Raw genomic sequence first — 14,505 nt, forward strand, 5'->3', positions numbered from 1 at the left:
ACCGTCGCGCTAGGAACAGAAGCCAGAAAAAATTGAATCACCAGTAAAAAAAAACAGAGTCAATATAAACAAGTCAAAACAGCTGTGCCGGTGTAAATAAACAGCCGATATTACAAAACAAATTCCGTAAGGAGGGGTGATTGGAGGAATGCTCATCGGTTTACGAGTCTTAATGTAAGCTGTTACAGACATGCTACAGAGGAAACCAAGAATTTTTCGAAGTACTTTAATAATGAGGTAAAATTTTTGTGGTAAGATCGAATAATAACTTTTTGTAGTTAGTATAAAACTTTTTATTTATTCCAGTCATTAAATTTAAAAATAAACCTTTATAAACTTTTACAGTTAGTTTTTGCCATCGACTCTGTAATTACAGCAAAAATTGAAATAATTTAAAACATCATTGAAATAAATACCATATTTCAACATAATTGTAAATACAAAAAAAAACTTGTAAATGTATTTTTTTGAAATATTTAGAATGATTAATTAAAATGAGCATACCTCGCTAACGTTTTCCCTGTTATTTTCTCCTTCCTCTCCCTGTACTTCTACTCCATCTTCATCAGCATCCAATGAGGATTTACTTTCGCGTTGTATTTCCTCGTCCCCAGTAAGTAAAAGAAGTTCGTAGTACCAGAAACGGGGCTCGTATACATCTTCAGCAGAAGCTCCACTGTGCTTTGAGTCAACAATATTTTTTAATTCTCTTTGAATGCGGTTCTCTTTGATTATACCGTATGACCAGATCCTTATCCACGCTTGGTTCAATTTCCTCCAATTTTTTTACTATATCGGAGTAGACGGTGTTTCGTAGATCCCTGTTGCTATATTCCATACTTTTTATCTTCCAAAGACAAAGGTAACTCCGATATAGCTCAATAAATTCTTTAATAAACTCTTTAGGATAATTTCTCATTTCACACGATCGATTAAAGAAAAAAAATAATTAGAAAAAAGACGACAAATAAAAGAAGGATCGGAAACAGCACTAGAGAAAACAGCCAACCACTTCACACCAAGTACTATGCATTAAATGTATGGGCGACAAAATCAAACCTGTCTTGAATACCACGAACATGTTTGTACACGCAAAATTGTTATACAGATATCATCCCTGGATGGATAAAACTGTATGAACACACATACGAGTATTACATCCAAAAAATACAACGAGTATGGTGATCTAACATGTTTGTACAAACAGAATGTCAGAAATAAGTATGCATGTACAAGTTAAAGTTATTTTTACATGTTGGTCATTTTGTTTGTACAAGCAAGTAACTTTAAACATATAATCACGTGTAGTGTTAATATATGTTGACACCAACATCTTTCAGGAAGGAAATATTTCATACATGATGATGCATTTAGTGACTTCCTTTTTTTTGTTTGTACATACAAGATTGTACGTGTAGGGGGCTCCTTTGAAAGTAAATTTTGTTTATTTTACGCTACTACTTTTTTTAATTCACATGAGACTCCATTTCAATTCTACCTAATATATTTTCCGGATTGGCAATGGTTTTATGTTCAGTTCGCTTCCTTTTTTTTTCATTTCAATTGGATCCTTTTTAATCTCTTAGTGTTGTTTCTTAATCCCTCTGCAATCTTTGCGTTCAAACTACTTTTGTAAGATTTTTGCTGATTTTTTTCTGTATTGGTATATCAAAATTAAATAAGTACCTCTATTTTAACGTTTGCATAAACGAATCAGCATTAGGACCTAGTGATTAGGAGAATTCATTATAAATTTAATAATTTCAGAATTTTTAGGAAAAAATAAAAAGCCTATTAAAATTACCTACCGTTAATTTGATGTAGAATTTCAGTGTTAAATGAAAAGAATACTGTTAAATATTTGTTAAATAAAACTCATGAAAAGAATAACAAAATAAATCAAACAGGGTTGTACCAAAACTAAAAATTAAAACATTTAAATAATAGTTTCTATATTATATTATAGTTTTCAGTAAAAATTTAATTTGTGCACTTTTAAAACCCATTTACTCTTTATCTAATAACAAATTACATTTAATGTTGGATAATGACATGGTTTGACTGAATGTATTGTATAACTAAAAAAAAAAAAAAATACGTAAAGGCTAGTATAAATATAAAAGGACAATTTTCTTGTACTTTATAAAAGGTTCGGCTATTGAAAAACTTCACATTGTTACATATAATTAGTTTATGAGACGTACTGTAAAAATAATAACCTAAAACTAAAATAACTAATAATTTAAAATTAACTCTTAAAAGTAACTTGTGTGCAGAGTTAAGGGTTAAAATGATTTTGATCACCGATTTATGCTTACTCCAGATTTGACCAGTTAAGGAGTTAAAATATAAATGTTTATTGGTTGAAAATAAACAAAATTTAGTGAATTATTGAATTTTGATCAAATTTAATCTGTTTTATAGGTAGAGGATAGATACGTGGGAGGGCTGAGTACCGTAAAGTTAGATATCTGCATTTTGTTATTTTAGAATCGTGGATGATGCATCTGCTCGTAAGGTAGTTGTGTAAATATGATTTATTAGATGGTATGCTCCTGTAGGTTAGGCAATGATAGTAGTGACTATATGGTAACATTTATGCATCATTATTTTGGATGTATACGAATGAATTGAATCTATGTTGTATAGTATTATATACAACACAAAAGTTTTATTTAATACAATTCGACTAGTATTCTTCACCTTAAACAAAATTTTTATTTTCAAAAGAATGATATCACCTTTTCATATTCATCTACGTCTAAAAACTTTTTTGATCCCAGATCTCAGGATTATCGTCAAGCTTAAACTAAATTCATTCTTTTATATTCAATCTCTGTTTTTACGTAACCACATCCTATCTGAAAAGATTAAAGACCTAACTGAAAATGCACTATTGTAATTTAATTAGCATTAAGATAAGACAGTAAAGGTGGCTTTTTTACAAATTTAAAAATACATTTATATTATAATTATCATTTTTTTACTGACATTTTGAAGAAAAGGACGGTATTACTTTCGTTCGCACGTTAGATTGAAGGATGAAATTGAATTTTCTTTAAATTTTAAGGCATGAGGAGTACAATAAAATCATTCACTTAAAATGTAATTTCCTTATATGTATTGTCGCCGATTGGCTGCAATGGACGTGGCACTTACTAACCTAATGGTGGCACTAAAAATGACCGTTTTTATCGTCAATTGGCTTCGACAGCTCGTTGTAATTACTAACCTTATGGTAGCCCTGAGAAGGGCTGTTGTCGAATGGCTTCGACGGTTCGTATTTCAAAACCTTGTGGTGGCCCTGAAAAGGACCCGTTTTTTGCGTTAGCTCTGAGAAGAGATGTTGGGTCCGGAAGCTGGTCTCCGGCGACGTAGGAAAGTTGCGGCTCGTTCATTGAAGTCCGACCGGGCTTTCCCTCAGCGGCAATTGGGTTTCCACTACAGCATGGTAGTGGTGGCCTCCAGAGCCCCGCAGTGTCGGGTCGGCGTCAGTCGTCCTTCGCCGGCGCGGCCGAGGTGGTTTGTTTTTTAATTATCGTTACCTTAAATCCTTTTCAAAATATCATTTATGAGAATATTTAACTCAATTCTATTAATATATTATAACCTATAATTTAAATAATTCTAATTTTAAATAACTTATTAATACCCCTGAAAGATTTATACAACATTTAGGATAATTATTTTGATTTTGTGGTTTGAGGTTTGTGAAAAAACTAAATAATTAATTTAAAAAAAAACACTAACGACAAAAACTGTAACAAGATACATGCTACATTAAAATAGGAGACTTTATGTTAAACTTTTATTTTTTAATTATTTACATTTATTTCTACTACACAATGTTTGTCAGGAGGTGTTGGCCAACCTTAAAGAACTGATTTATAACATCAAAATAAACCAAGTTCAAGTGAGCAAATGCTCTGTCTCAGTTCGTTTTCCATGTAATAGCCATTTTTTTTTTTTTTTTAATATCTAATAGACGTACTGAGAGTAAAATTATTATATACCTATATATCCAATACATTTTCATAGATATAACTTTAGTTTCATGCATAATTTTCTTTCACCGATGAATTAATTCCTTACAGTCTTACAAAGAAGCTTGTGTATGGGAATAAGGAAGTGAAAATTTGCATGGTTTGAAAATGCCGTGCCTGACAGGGTCCTGGGTGAGGCACCCCAGTGCCTCAGGTTGATAGGCTGAGTCGCTCGCTCGAAAATTCTAATTTAGACTATCTGTGCCATAGTCATAAATTCACACAAATAAATATTCAGCTAATAATATTTCCTTATATAACAAAAAAGACAAATTGTCCTGGTAAGATAACATTATACAACTATAAGATAATAAATAACTTTTATTGATTAAGCATGTACAATAATAATAATAAAAGTATGTAAGTGAAAAAATGTATTTTTTAAATCATCTTAAATATTGCACTATGTATGTATATGTTCTCAGGATTATAAAACTGTATAAATTTATTATACGAATCTAAAAATCTGTACAATAATTAAATTATTGTTTCTTATAATAATAATAGTTGTAATATTAACAAATTTCCATCAAATTAATAAATTTAAATAGGAAAATGTATGAATACTTAAAAATTTGGCAAAAGAAGAGGTTCCGGGTTCGAATCCTGGTCAGGCATGGTATCTTTTCACACGCTACTAATTTCCACCGAGCTAATGACCATAAATCTTGATGCTCTCTCTTTCATACCAAAAAAAAATTACAATTAGTAGAAAACTAATAAAAGTTAAATCAAATTTCAATATGAATAATTTATAAATGACCTTAAATATTTTGTTTTATGTTCCAAAACGTTAAAAGTTTAGCTTAAAGATGAGCATATATATTTATTTATTTGTTTGTTTTAACTCTAAAGGTAGGAATACAATGTAGTTGGATTTTTCAACCGTATTTTGTAAGTTACATTTGCAGTATGTTGTTTATGTCATATTGCGTTTAAAAAGAAACGGTTCATTTTGTAACGACAAAATCCTATCAATTTCTGAAAGAAAAAGAAATACTGAATTATGAATAAAAAGAGAGGAAAAATTCAAATATTTTCTAGTTAAATATAAGATAAAAATATTTTATAAAAGAACGTGTAAGAAAGGTAGAAATATAATGGAGTTCGATTGGCGTATTTTGTAAGTTACATTTGCAGTATGTTATTTACTCGTATGTGTCATATTGCGTTTAAAAAGAAACGGTTCAGTTCACATGCGAGTACTACTACACTCGTAAAAAGTAATCAGACTTATTGTAACATGATAGATATTGATCGTTTCATTTTCCACTGATGTCGTAGGTGCCTTTAATATTTGAATCATTCTTGTCAGTTTTTTTGCATTTATTTATAATATATAAAATCGATCGCGTATACTCTTCTAACGTAGAACATAAATCATGTGTACGGAAAAATTCTTTTATCATACCAGTATGTTTACTTATGTGTTAAATTCATAGTAATATTAAAACATTTTTCCGAAAAAAATTCTGTTTTAATTTTGATTGATTTGAAATTAATAATCTTCTTTACTTATTTTTCTTTTTAAGAATTAACTTTTTAATGAATTTCAATTACTTAAGAGCTGAAGTTCTCACTACAACCAAACTCTGGTACGACAAGAAATCTGGAGGTTTTTAAGAATCCTGTCATATTATGTTTTACCTTATGTATCTATGGTGTAAAAGGCTAGTTAGAGTTTTGAAGAAGAAGATTTATCTTAACATTTTGCCTGCAAACTTACAAAAAAAAGTGTCTATATACAGAGTGTCCCGAGAGAATTCTGATAAAATTCAAAGGCGTATTTCTCTCATCAAAATAATGAAAAAAAATCTTATAAACATGGGTCCGAAAACGCTTCGTTAGCGAGTTACGACTAGTGAAAAAGTTTTTCCCGATTTCAACTCCTAAATTTTAGTCTTTTGGACTGAAGGGAAATCTTGACGGACGGACGGAAAAAGTATATCAAGTATATCCTCCCAAGTATATCCTGTTTGAAGATAAAAAATGTTTAAAAAGAAAAAGAAAATGCTTAAAAGATTTAGATTTAACACGTTCGCGACGATTGCCAAAATACGTATGTTTTTTATTTGCCGTAGTTAATTACACGTATACGTACAAAAACCGGAGATTTTGTTTTTAATTTTTTAGTTTATATTTAATGACATATACATGAAACTGGTATAATTTCAAAGAAATAAGACTCCAGTCTTGTTTTTTTTTTTTACTTTTTTTGCGTTTGCACTGGCGGGTGTAAGACGCACCTTTGTTATGATGTACGAGTATAACTCCTGGGCGACGTGCACCTGCATGGGTACACCAACTGTCATATTTCTCTAACTTGTATTGCATTATTCTTTTCAGACACTTCTATTATGCTGTTGTATTTTTTTAAACACCTACAATACAGCCAGAGTAAAAATAAATGCTATAAGAAACCTATGAAAACGAGTACCCTGTTGGGCGTACAACGCACTTTACTTAATCATTTAAAAAAGAACTCGTGTACCCGTACGGGGCATGACGTTGCGAACGTGTTAAAAGGATTGGAACATAATATAAATTTTCATCTGCTTAAAAACAAATAGATTTATTATACATCCTTCATTAAAAATATTACCCACCACTTAATTAGAAAGATTCAGCTGCAATAAACAAATACCCAGGCTCAATGAAAAGGAGGTGGATAAAACATCCCTTGTTACACTTCTGTTTCATTCCTTTTCAAATAATGTATACAATGTTAGCCGAATAAAGAACACTAGTCTACAAAATAGATGTAGTCTCGTGGCGCTGCAAGTGCCTCTTTTAAAAACAAACTAACCTACCTCTCGTATTTTATACAAGGTTTTACAATGATACAGTTTTCTTTATTCACAACCTGTCTTCTACAGCCACATTGAATGTATATTGAGGTAAAACTATATTAACTTTATTAGATTGGTTATAAAAATAAAATGTTTATACGTTTTGGAGCTACGTTATTAGTAATATACAATTTGTTTTATGTGTAGCAATATAAATATGATTCAACGTTAAGTAAACATTAATTTCTTTTAAAGTTTTCAATAAAGTTACCAGACTGAATAACTTTAACGATTTTGTTTAATAATATAAACAATTATGGGTTATATAATAATAAATACTAGTTATCCTACGTAAATATATAATAAAAAAAAATCACCAAGAAGAATTTTACAAATTTGAATCGGAAATTTATATTTTAAAACGTAGTTAATATTTCTGGGTAGAGATTCATTGAAATGAAGACTATAATTATTTTAACCGCCAAATAATAAAATTTTTGGGTAAATTTGTATTTTATCCTACTTACTAATAACGATATATGAAGTGATGTATTTTTTAAGATCTAATCTACATTTAATATTCATCATCATCATATGGTGTTCTGCCTGTTGGCAGATTCTTGGCACTACCGCTGTCTCCAGCTGTTTCTGTCCCATGCAACCTTTACTACCTTTTATATCACTTATTAATTTCAGTCTCTTTCTTCATCTTTGTTTTTCATCTCCCAACGGAGCCTTCAAGAAGTGTATTTATTATTCCTTTTTCCCTAATTATATGCCCGATCCAGTTTCTTTTCTTTTTTTTTGATAATCGCCGATATCTTCATTTATTCTTCTTAATAATTCTACTTTATCTATCCACTTATTTTATCTTCTCTCTCCTCCTCCAGACCCACATCTCAAAATCCTCGATCTTATATTTTTCCTTTTTCCATGTTTCACTGCCGTACAAAATTATTTACTCCAACCGTAACATTTTACCAATATCTTCCTTAGGTTCATATTTTATGTTGCTGCAGAGTAGGTTTTTCTTTCTAAAAAAGGCTTTCTTTGCCGTTGAAATTCTCGTCTTAATATCTTCTTTATTCTTTCAAGCTTCAGTTAGTACTATCCGGAGATATCTGTATATTTTTACTCTTTCAGTTTTTCCTTCTCCTGTTACAATATATACATATTTCCTCTCATTCACCTTCATAACTTTTATTTTCATTACATTTATTTTCATCCCGTATTCCTTCATCCTTACTCCAATGCTTTTATTCTCCTTGTACTGTCTGAATGTCTTTAGCTACAGTTAGAAGATTGTCAGCAAATCTGACAAAATATATATTTCTTCCACCTTGGCTAACTCCTTTATGGTCAGCCAATATTTCTTTCAATATTTAGTGTGTTTTATCATACTTAGTAGTAACGTATCAGTCTATCAATCAACTCTCTTTTCTTTCAGAATCTCAAATAACTTTTCCTACTTTACTGTTTACGTTTAATTTTACACGGAATCGTGGATGGAAAGGACACATGGATTTATTCACGGTATTCACGATCTAGTATTCAAATCCGTATAAAAGTAACTGTCTTTACTAGGATTTGAACTTTAGAACTCTCGAATTCGAAATCAGCTGATTTACGATGACGAGTTAACCACTAAACCAGCCTGGTGGGCAAACTACATTCAACATGTAAGGATGTTCGTACCATCATAATGACTTCAGACATGATGTAAAAACATACAACGTTTTTAAATAATTGTTTTTTTTTCCATGAATCACGTTCCTTAAATAACAAGCCGGTTGCAGTAACTCGCTCTTTAATAATTAAAGTTACAACACCCTGAATTTTAAAAACGGAATGGAACAATATTAAAAAAAAAACTTTCCAAATTTGATAACTCTAGCTAACCTTTCTGTTTTTAAGGTATTTTTTATCTTTCTTTTTAAAAAGGAAGAAATGAACACTGAGACAGAAAAACTTAATATAAAATGAACAAGAAAACAAAATAGAGTTCTCGAGGACGCATCACCAAAACTCAACATAATCACTAAGGTCCACCAAGTGGAGACGTTTTAGTCTTCTAACGTCCTATCCATTATCTAAGAGGTTCATGGCCAAGTGGTTCAAGCGGTTTTTCAGGCGCAATTCATAGCTATATTAAAATTGAAGCGTTTTATTTCTTCCTGACGCAGCGTAATCCCAAACGTTATAGAACGTCTTAACGCCATAGATTTTCAACCGATAATCCCGATCAGGAATACATAGTCAATGAAATATCTAAAAGTGTTCATTCCATATTTCCATGCATAACCCTCAGCTTATGTGTAAATCAATCAATCAAAAAAAAAAAAAAAAAAAAATAACAAGCCGGTTGCAGTAACTCGCTCTTTTGCATATTCTCTCGCGCCCACAACCAGCAATAACTAGTAAAGTGATTGGAGAAATATAATGTGTGTATATATATATATATACACACGAGTATATATATTAAGTAAATAAAAAATTCAGTTTTTTCAAAATAAATGAAAATACATACATTTTCTTGTTTGGTTTTTCTTTTCAATTTTCATCTTCCTAAACCTTTTATATTTTCCACATATGAAACTCTTTCATAATTCAGCTTTTTTCCTTCTTTTCCTTTGCTTTTATGTATGTTTTGATTTGATTAACTACGTATCCTACAGATGTCTCTGTTGTGTGACTGAAATGTAAATTGGAGAGAGATGGGAAAAAAGATAATTGGATTTCTGTTTGTTTCTTCTATACTTTTAACTACATAAATCATTCATTACTTTTCTTTGTTATTTTCACTCTGTTTTAAATCATTTTAATAGGTTTTTATTTTAAAATGGTAAATAATAACTGATAAAAATATATAGTGGAAAATATTTAGTATGTCCAAAAAAAATCTTATTATTATAAATTGATCTCAGATATTATTTATATTTTTATCTTTATCGGGATTACTTATAAAAAAAAACTTCAATATGCATCGAGAAATAAATAAATACATTAAAATATTACCATCACTCACTCAAAAATCATTTTAGGAATTATCCTTACATACTTTCTGTACCAAAATCCAGGAAAATATTTTTTTGATAATTTATAGATAAAATATTAATTTTAAAACCAAACCAAATAAATATATTATTTTCCACTTAACGTGTAATAGTTTCACCTGTCTTGAATCCTTATTCAGTTACTGATGCAGCAATTTTGCTATGTGATATGAAGTATTATTATTATTGAGAACACTTTTTTTTTTTTGAGTACGGTAAACTTATTATAAGTTTTGTTTTTTTCCAACTTTTATTAGGAGTCGGTTACATATTAAAGAGACCTTAAATGAATTTGATCATGGACAAACACTTGAAAGGAAATTCCCACCGAAACTCTACAAGAATTAAAAACTAGTATTATAACTTGTGAGGAAATTTGATTCACTTTAAACTCAAAAAATAAGGCAATCAGTAACATAAGTCAAACGAAAACCAGAAATCATAAAAGAAGGAAGAAATGAGGAAACATTACCAAAAAGCACAAAAGCCAAAAGCAAACAGTCACCAAGGTCCACCAAGTGGAGACGTTTAAGCCTTCTAACGTCCTCTCCGTTATCTAAGCGGTTCATGGCCAAGTGATTCACGTGGTTTTTCTGGCGCAACTCATATCAATATTAAAATTGAAGCGTTTTATTTTTTCCCGGACGCAGCGTAATCCTAAATATTAATGGATTACACTATTTTTCGCAAACCAATGTGCCTCTGTGATACATTACACCAACTTGTTCTGGAAACATTGCAAAATCTCGACGTTGTTCTTGCGTGTTGTTCCCGATGGTTCAATCCCATAAGTCCAAATCGGTTTCAGGGATGCTAAGTATTATGAATGTAATTTAAAACTGTATTAGATGTGCATTAAATTAGTTAATGTATATTAATTTTTTATGGGTGTTTGTTGATTTTATAGTGTTTTAATCTATTAAAATGTAATGTACAAGAAATCTTGAAGATTTCTAATGTTTAAGAATTTTCGTTTGTTTTTACAATACGTACAAACTGATAAACTGATAATAATTGAACAATATGATAAATAATATGTTTGTATTGAGTGCCTTTAGGTAAATTTCATAAGAAAGCTGCCTATTGTAATGGGTACCATGATTCGCCTTCGGGAAATATATATATATATTTCACTTTCTTACGGGCACGATAACTGCCGTAATTTTATGCCAATCACTTTCAAATTGATACAAAAAATATAACGACCCAAAATCTCGGTCGAGTTCGTTAATGAGAAAAATCAGACTATAGGGGTCGAAATTGGGGGGAGCTTTTCGAAAAAACAAAATATTGGTATAATTTTTTATTAAGTAAAATATCGGATTTTTTAAAAGTTCATACTGTTCTTTGAATAAGAGCCTAAAACATATCTAAGGAAAGTTTTTTTATATCACCAATCATTGGTCCAGGGGGTGGAAAAAACGAGGTTTTGAAGACAACAAAATCATGCCTCCCTTAATAGGCAAAGCATCGAGTCTGTTTAAAGTGATGGTTAGTCCTCTAAACATTACCTAAAACTTTTGTCTGAAACAATTTTTGATATGACCAACCCTTACGGCAAGGGATGACTAAATAAAATAAAAAAATATTCCTATAACTTTCTTATTAAGTAAAATATCGAAGGCTTTTAAAGTTCCTACTATTCTTTGGATAAAGGCCTAAAACATATCTAAGTAAAGGTTTTTGATATCGCCAACCATTGGCCTAGGGGGTGGAAAAAATGGTATTTCGAAGATAAAAAAATTATACCTTCCTTAATAGGCAAGTATCGAATAAGTTTAAAGTGGTCGTTAGTTCTCTAAACATTACCTAAAACTTTTGTCTGAAACAATTTTTGATGTGACTAATCCTTACGGCAAGGGATGACCAAAACTTTGCTGGAATTGTAAGAAGATGAGGCTTCTTGTATGCTAAATATGTGAAACTTTTTTCATATGCAACCGTTGTCGTATTGAGTAAATAATTTTTCTTAACTTTAAGGTGGAAATCTTTTTTATCCCCTTCTTAGCACCGGTGAAATTTACCTCCATTCTACCTATTCCACCTATTCTTAAAGTTGTTCCACGATATCAAAAATATATTGAACTTTGGTCAGTCGAAGCAGTTTATGTAATCCAGGCATATCGTATTTGTCAGGTGATGTATTTTGTGTGTCTGTACTTATGTATTATATATGTATTTATGTCTGTATGTAGAGTTTTTTGTTTTGTTCAACCATCATTTATAAAATACAATAAAGAAATGAAAGGGTCCACTTCAAACTAATATGCTGTATTCGTGGTTGAACACGGAAGTAAAAGATTCCTTATAAATACAATTTATTACTCTCAAATATATAAAATTAAATAAATAATATATATAATAAAATAGTAATTCAAATTAAAAACAAAATTGATTTAATAAAAATTAAATCCTAAATACCAAAATACCGTCCGATTTACTACAAATTTTATGACTACTAGAAAGTAATATTGCATTAATAAGATAACCCTAGAAAAGTATGAAGTTCATAAAATTCAATTTCTGCAAGTATTGTTCACTTTTACTTTTTAAAAAAGAACTACCCTTCCTTTTACGAATGAACAGAATACTGTCATTTTCACTCCTGTTCACAAATAGCTCACCCTCAGTTTACAACTACTCTCCAAAATGGAATACTCGTGACGCACTCTTCATTCGTTGTTACCAAACTCTTAATTATCACTTTTATCGCACAATGCACCGAACTTGGAGTTGTAAAACTACTAACTCTGTCCGCTGGTCTCTACAATATTTATACCTCCTGGCCTGCAGAACCATTACCCGACCCGTCCTTTTGATTATTCAAGCGTAATAATTTTAATTTTCTGCGCCTTTACGTTTTTCTGTGAGCTTTTCTTCCGGTCCGGTAATACTTCTGGTCAAACAAGAGCTTTTGTAGGAGCATTGTCTGTTTTAACAAACAAATTGTTAAACGTGCCAGTTATTGTAACTAAAGAATCCATTTTGGTTTCTTCTAGATCCTTCTTTCATTATTTTCTCTCTCTTTCTTCTTTGTGGAAGAAATCACACCTTTACATTGACCCCGTTACAATACTTTTCTATTACACCCAAATGAATACATGCCTTCTTAACTCTAAAATACCACTAGCAATAACATTAGTTAACATCACAGTCCAAAACAAATGTAACAGTCAATGAGGAGCTGGAAGAATAATTGAAAGTGTATGAAATAATTTAAAAAAAACTAGGATATAAGAAATTTGTATCGATTTGGCGAAAAAATTAATATTTTTCTATAAAAAAAATATTGTTTCCAAGTAAATGATTGATTGTTCGACCATTTTTTAGTCTTCATCTAATTCTGAAAAACGAAATTTATTATATTATCAAGCCGACAAAATCGTTTTTCTTTTATTCATCTGTAGTTTTGAGATTAAATTTATTTTTGATTTTGAAGAAAATATCTATGAAAATTCAGGAGAATTTTTTTTACACTTGGTCACATATCTTGCACTAATAGCATTATAGTTTTCATCTATTTTTCTGTTCTGATCAGATTGATTTCTAGAACGTTTATCATCTCTTTCAAGATCATTGGCATCTTTCTGTAAGTTAAATACTTTTTTAAATCGAATTCTTCCAACTTTTAATTCAGAGCTGCTTTTAGATCTAGTATATATTTTTTGGCATATAATTCTGTAAGTTTGAATGATTTATGAAAAAGTGTGATTATTTTTCAAGATAGGCAAAGAAACTCGTTTATTGATAGTATATAATAAAATTCAAACGCTAAATTGTTGCAATATATTCTCATACTGTTATCAATATAGCAATATACTGTTCTCATTCTTGGTAAAAATATACCTATCTCTCTAGAAAATGGGGTTGAGACGGATGCATAATTCCTGGAGAGATCATTGAAGTAGATATTTAGTTAGGATTAATTTTACCAGTCCCTCCGTAATATATTGTCAGTTTTTCACTAAAAAATTATTTTATTTTGATATTCGCTCATCCCTGAAACATTCTGTGGTTTTCTTTGTGGACGGATGTATAACATGTGCACCGAGCTGGTCTAATGGTTAACTTGTTATCGCAAATTAGCTGATTTCGATGTTAAGAGTTCTTAGATTCAAATCCTAGTAAATGCAGTTACTTTTATATGGATTTGAATACTAGATCGTGAATAACGGTGTTATTTGGTGATTGGGTTTCAATTAACCACACATCTCAGAAATGTTAACCTGAGACTGTACAAGACTACACTTCATTTATATTCATACATATCATCCTCATTCATTCTCTGAAGTAATACCTTACGGTGGTTCCGGAGGCTAAACAGAAAGGATGTATAACATGTGAAGTTATTTCGTTCTTTCATATTTGTTTGATTTGATTGGTGGTGAATGTACCTTATGGAGATGTATTGGAATGCTATTTCCTAGACAGAGAGTGTAAAAGTGAAGGCCAAATCTGGAACTTAAGGGTTTATTGGATAAAGCCAGATCTCAAAATCCGTTTGACTAGTTGAATACAAACTTCTGTCATCTCATATGAAAATTTTTCATGAATAAGTAAGCATATCATTTAAACTGCAAGGTAATATTTATGTAGTATGCCTGCTTTAGATTTAGGACT

This window comes from Lycorma delicatula, chromosome 2, assembly GCF_047948215.1.
Source record: "Lycorma delicatula isolate Av1 chromosome 2, ASM4794821v1, whole genome shotgun sequence".
NCBI lineage: Eukaryota > Metazoa > Arthropoda > Insecta > Hemiptera > Fulgoridae > Lycorma > Lycorma delicatula.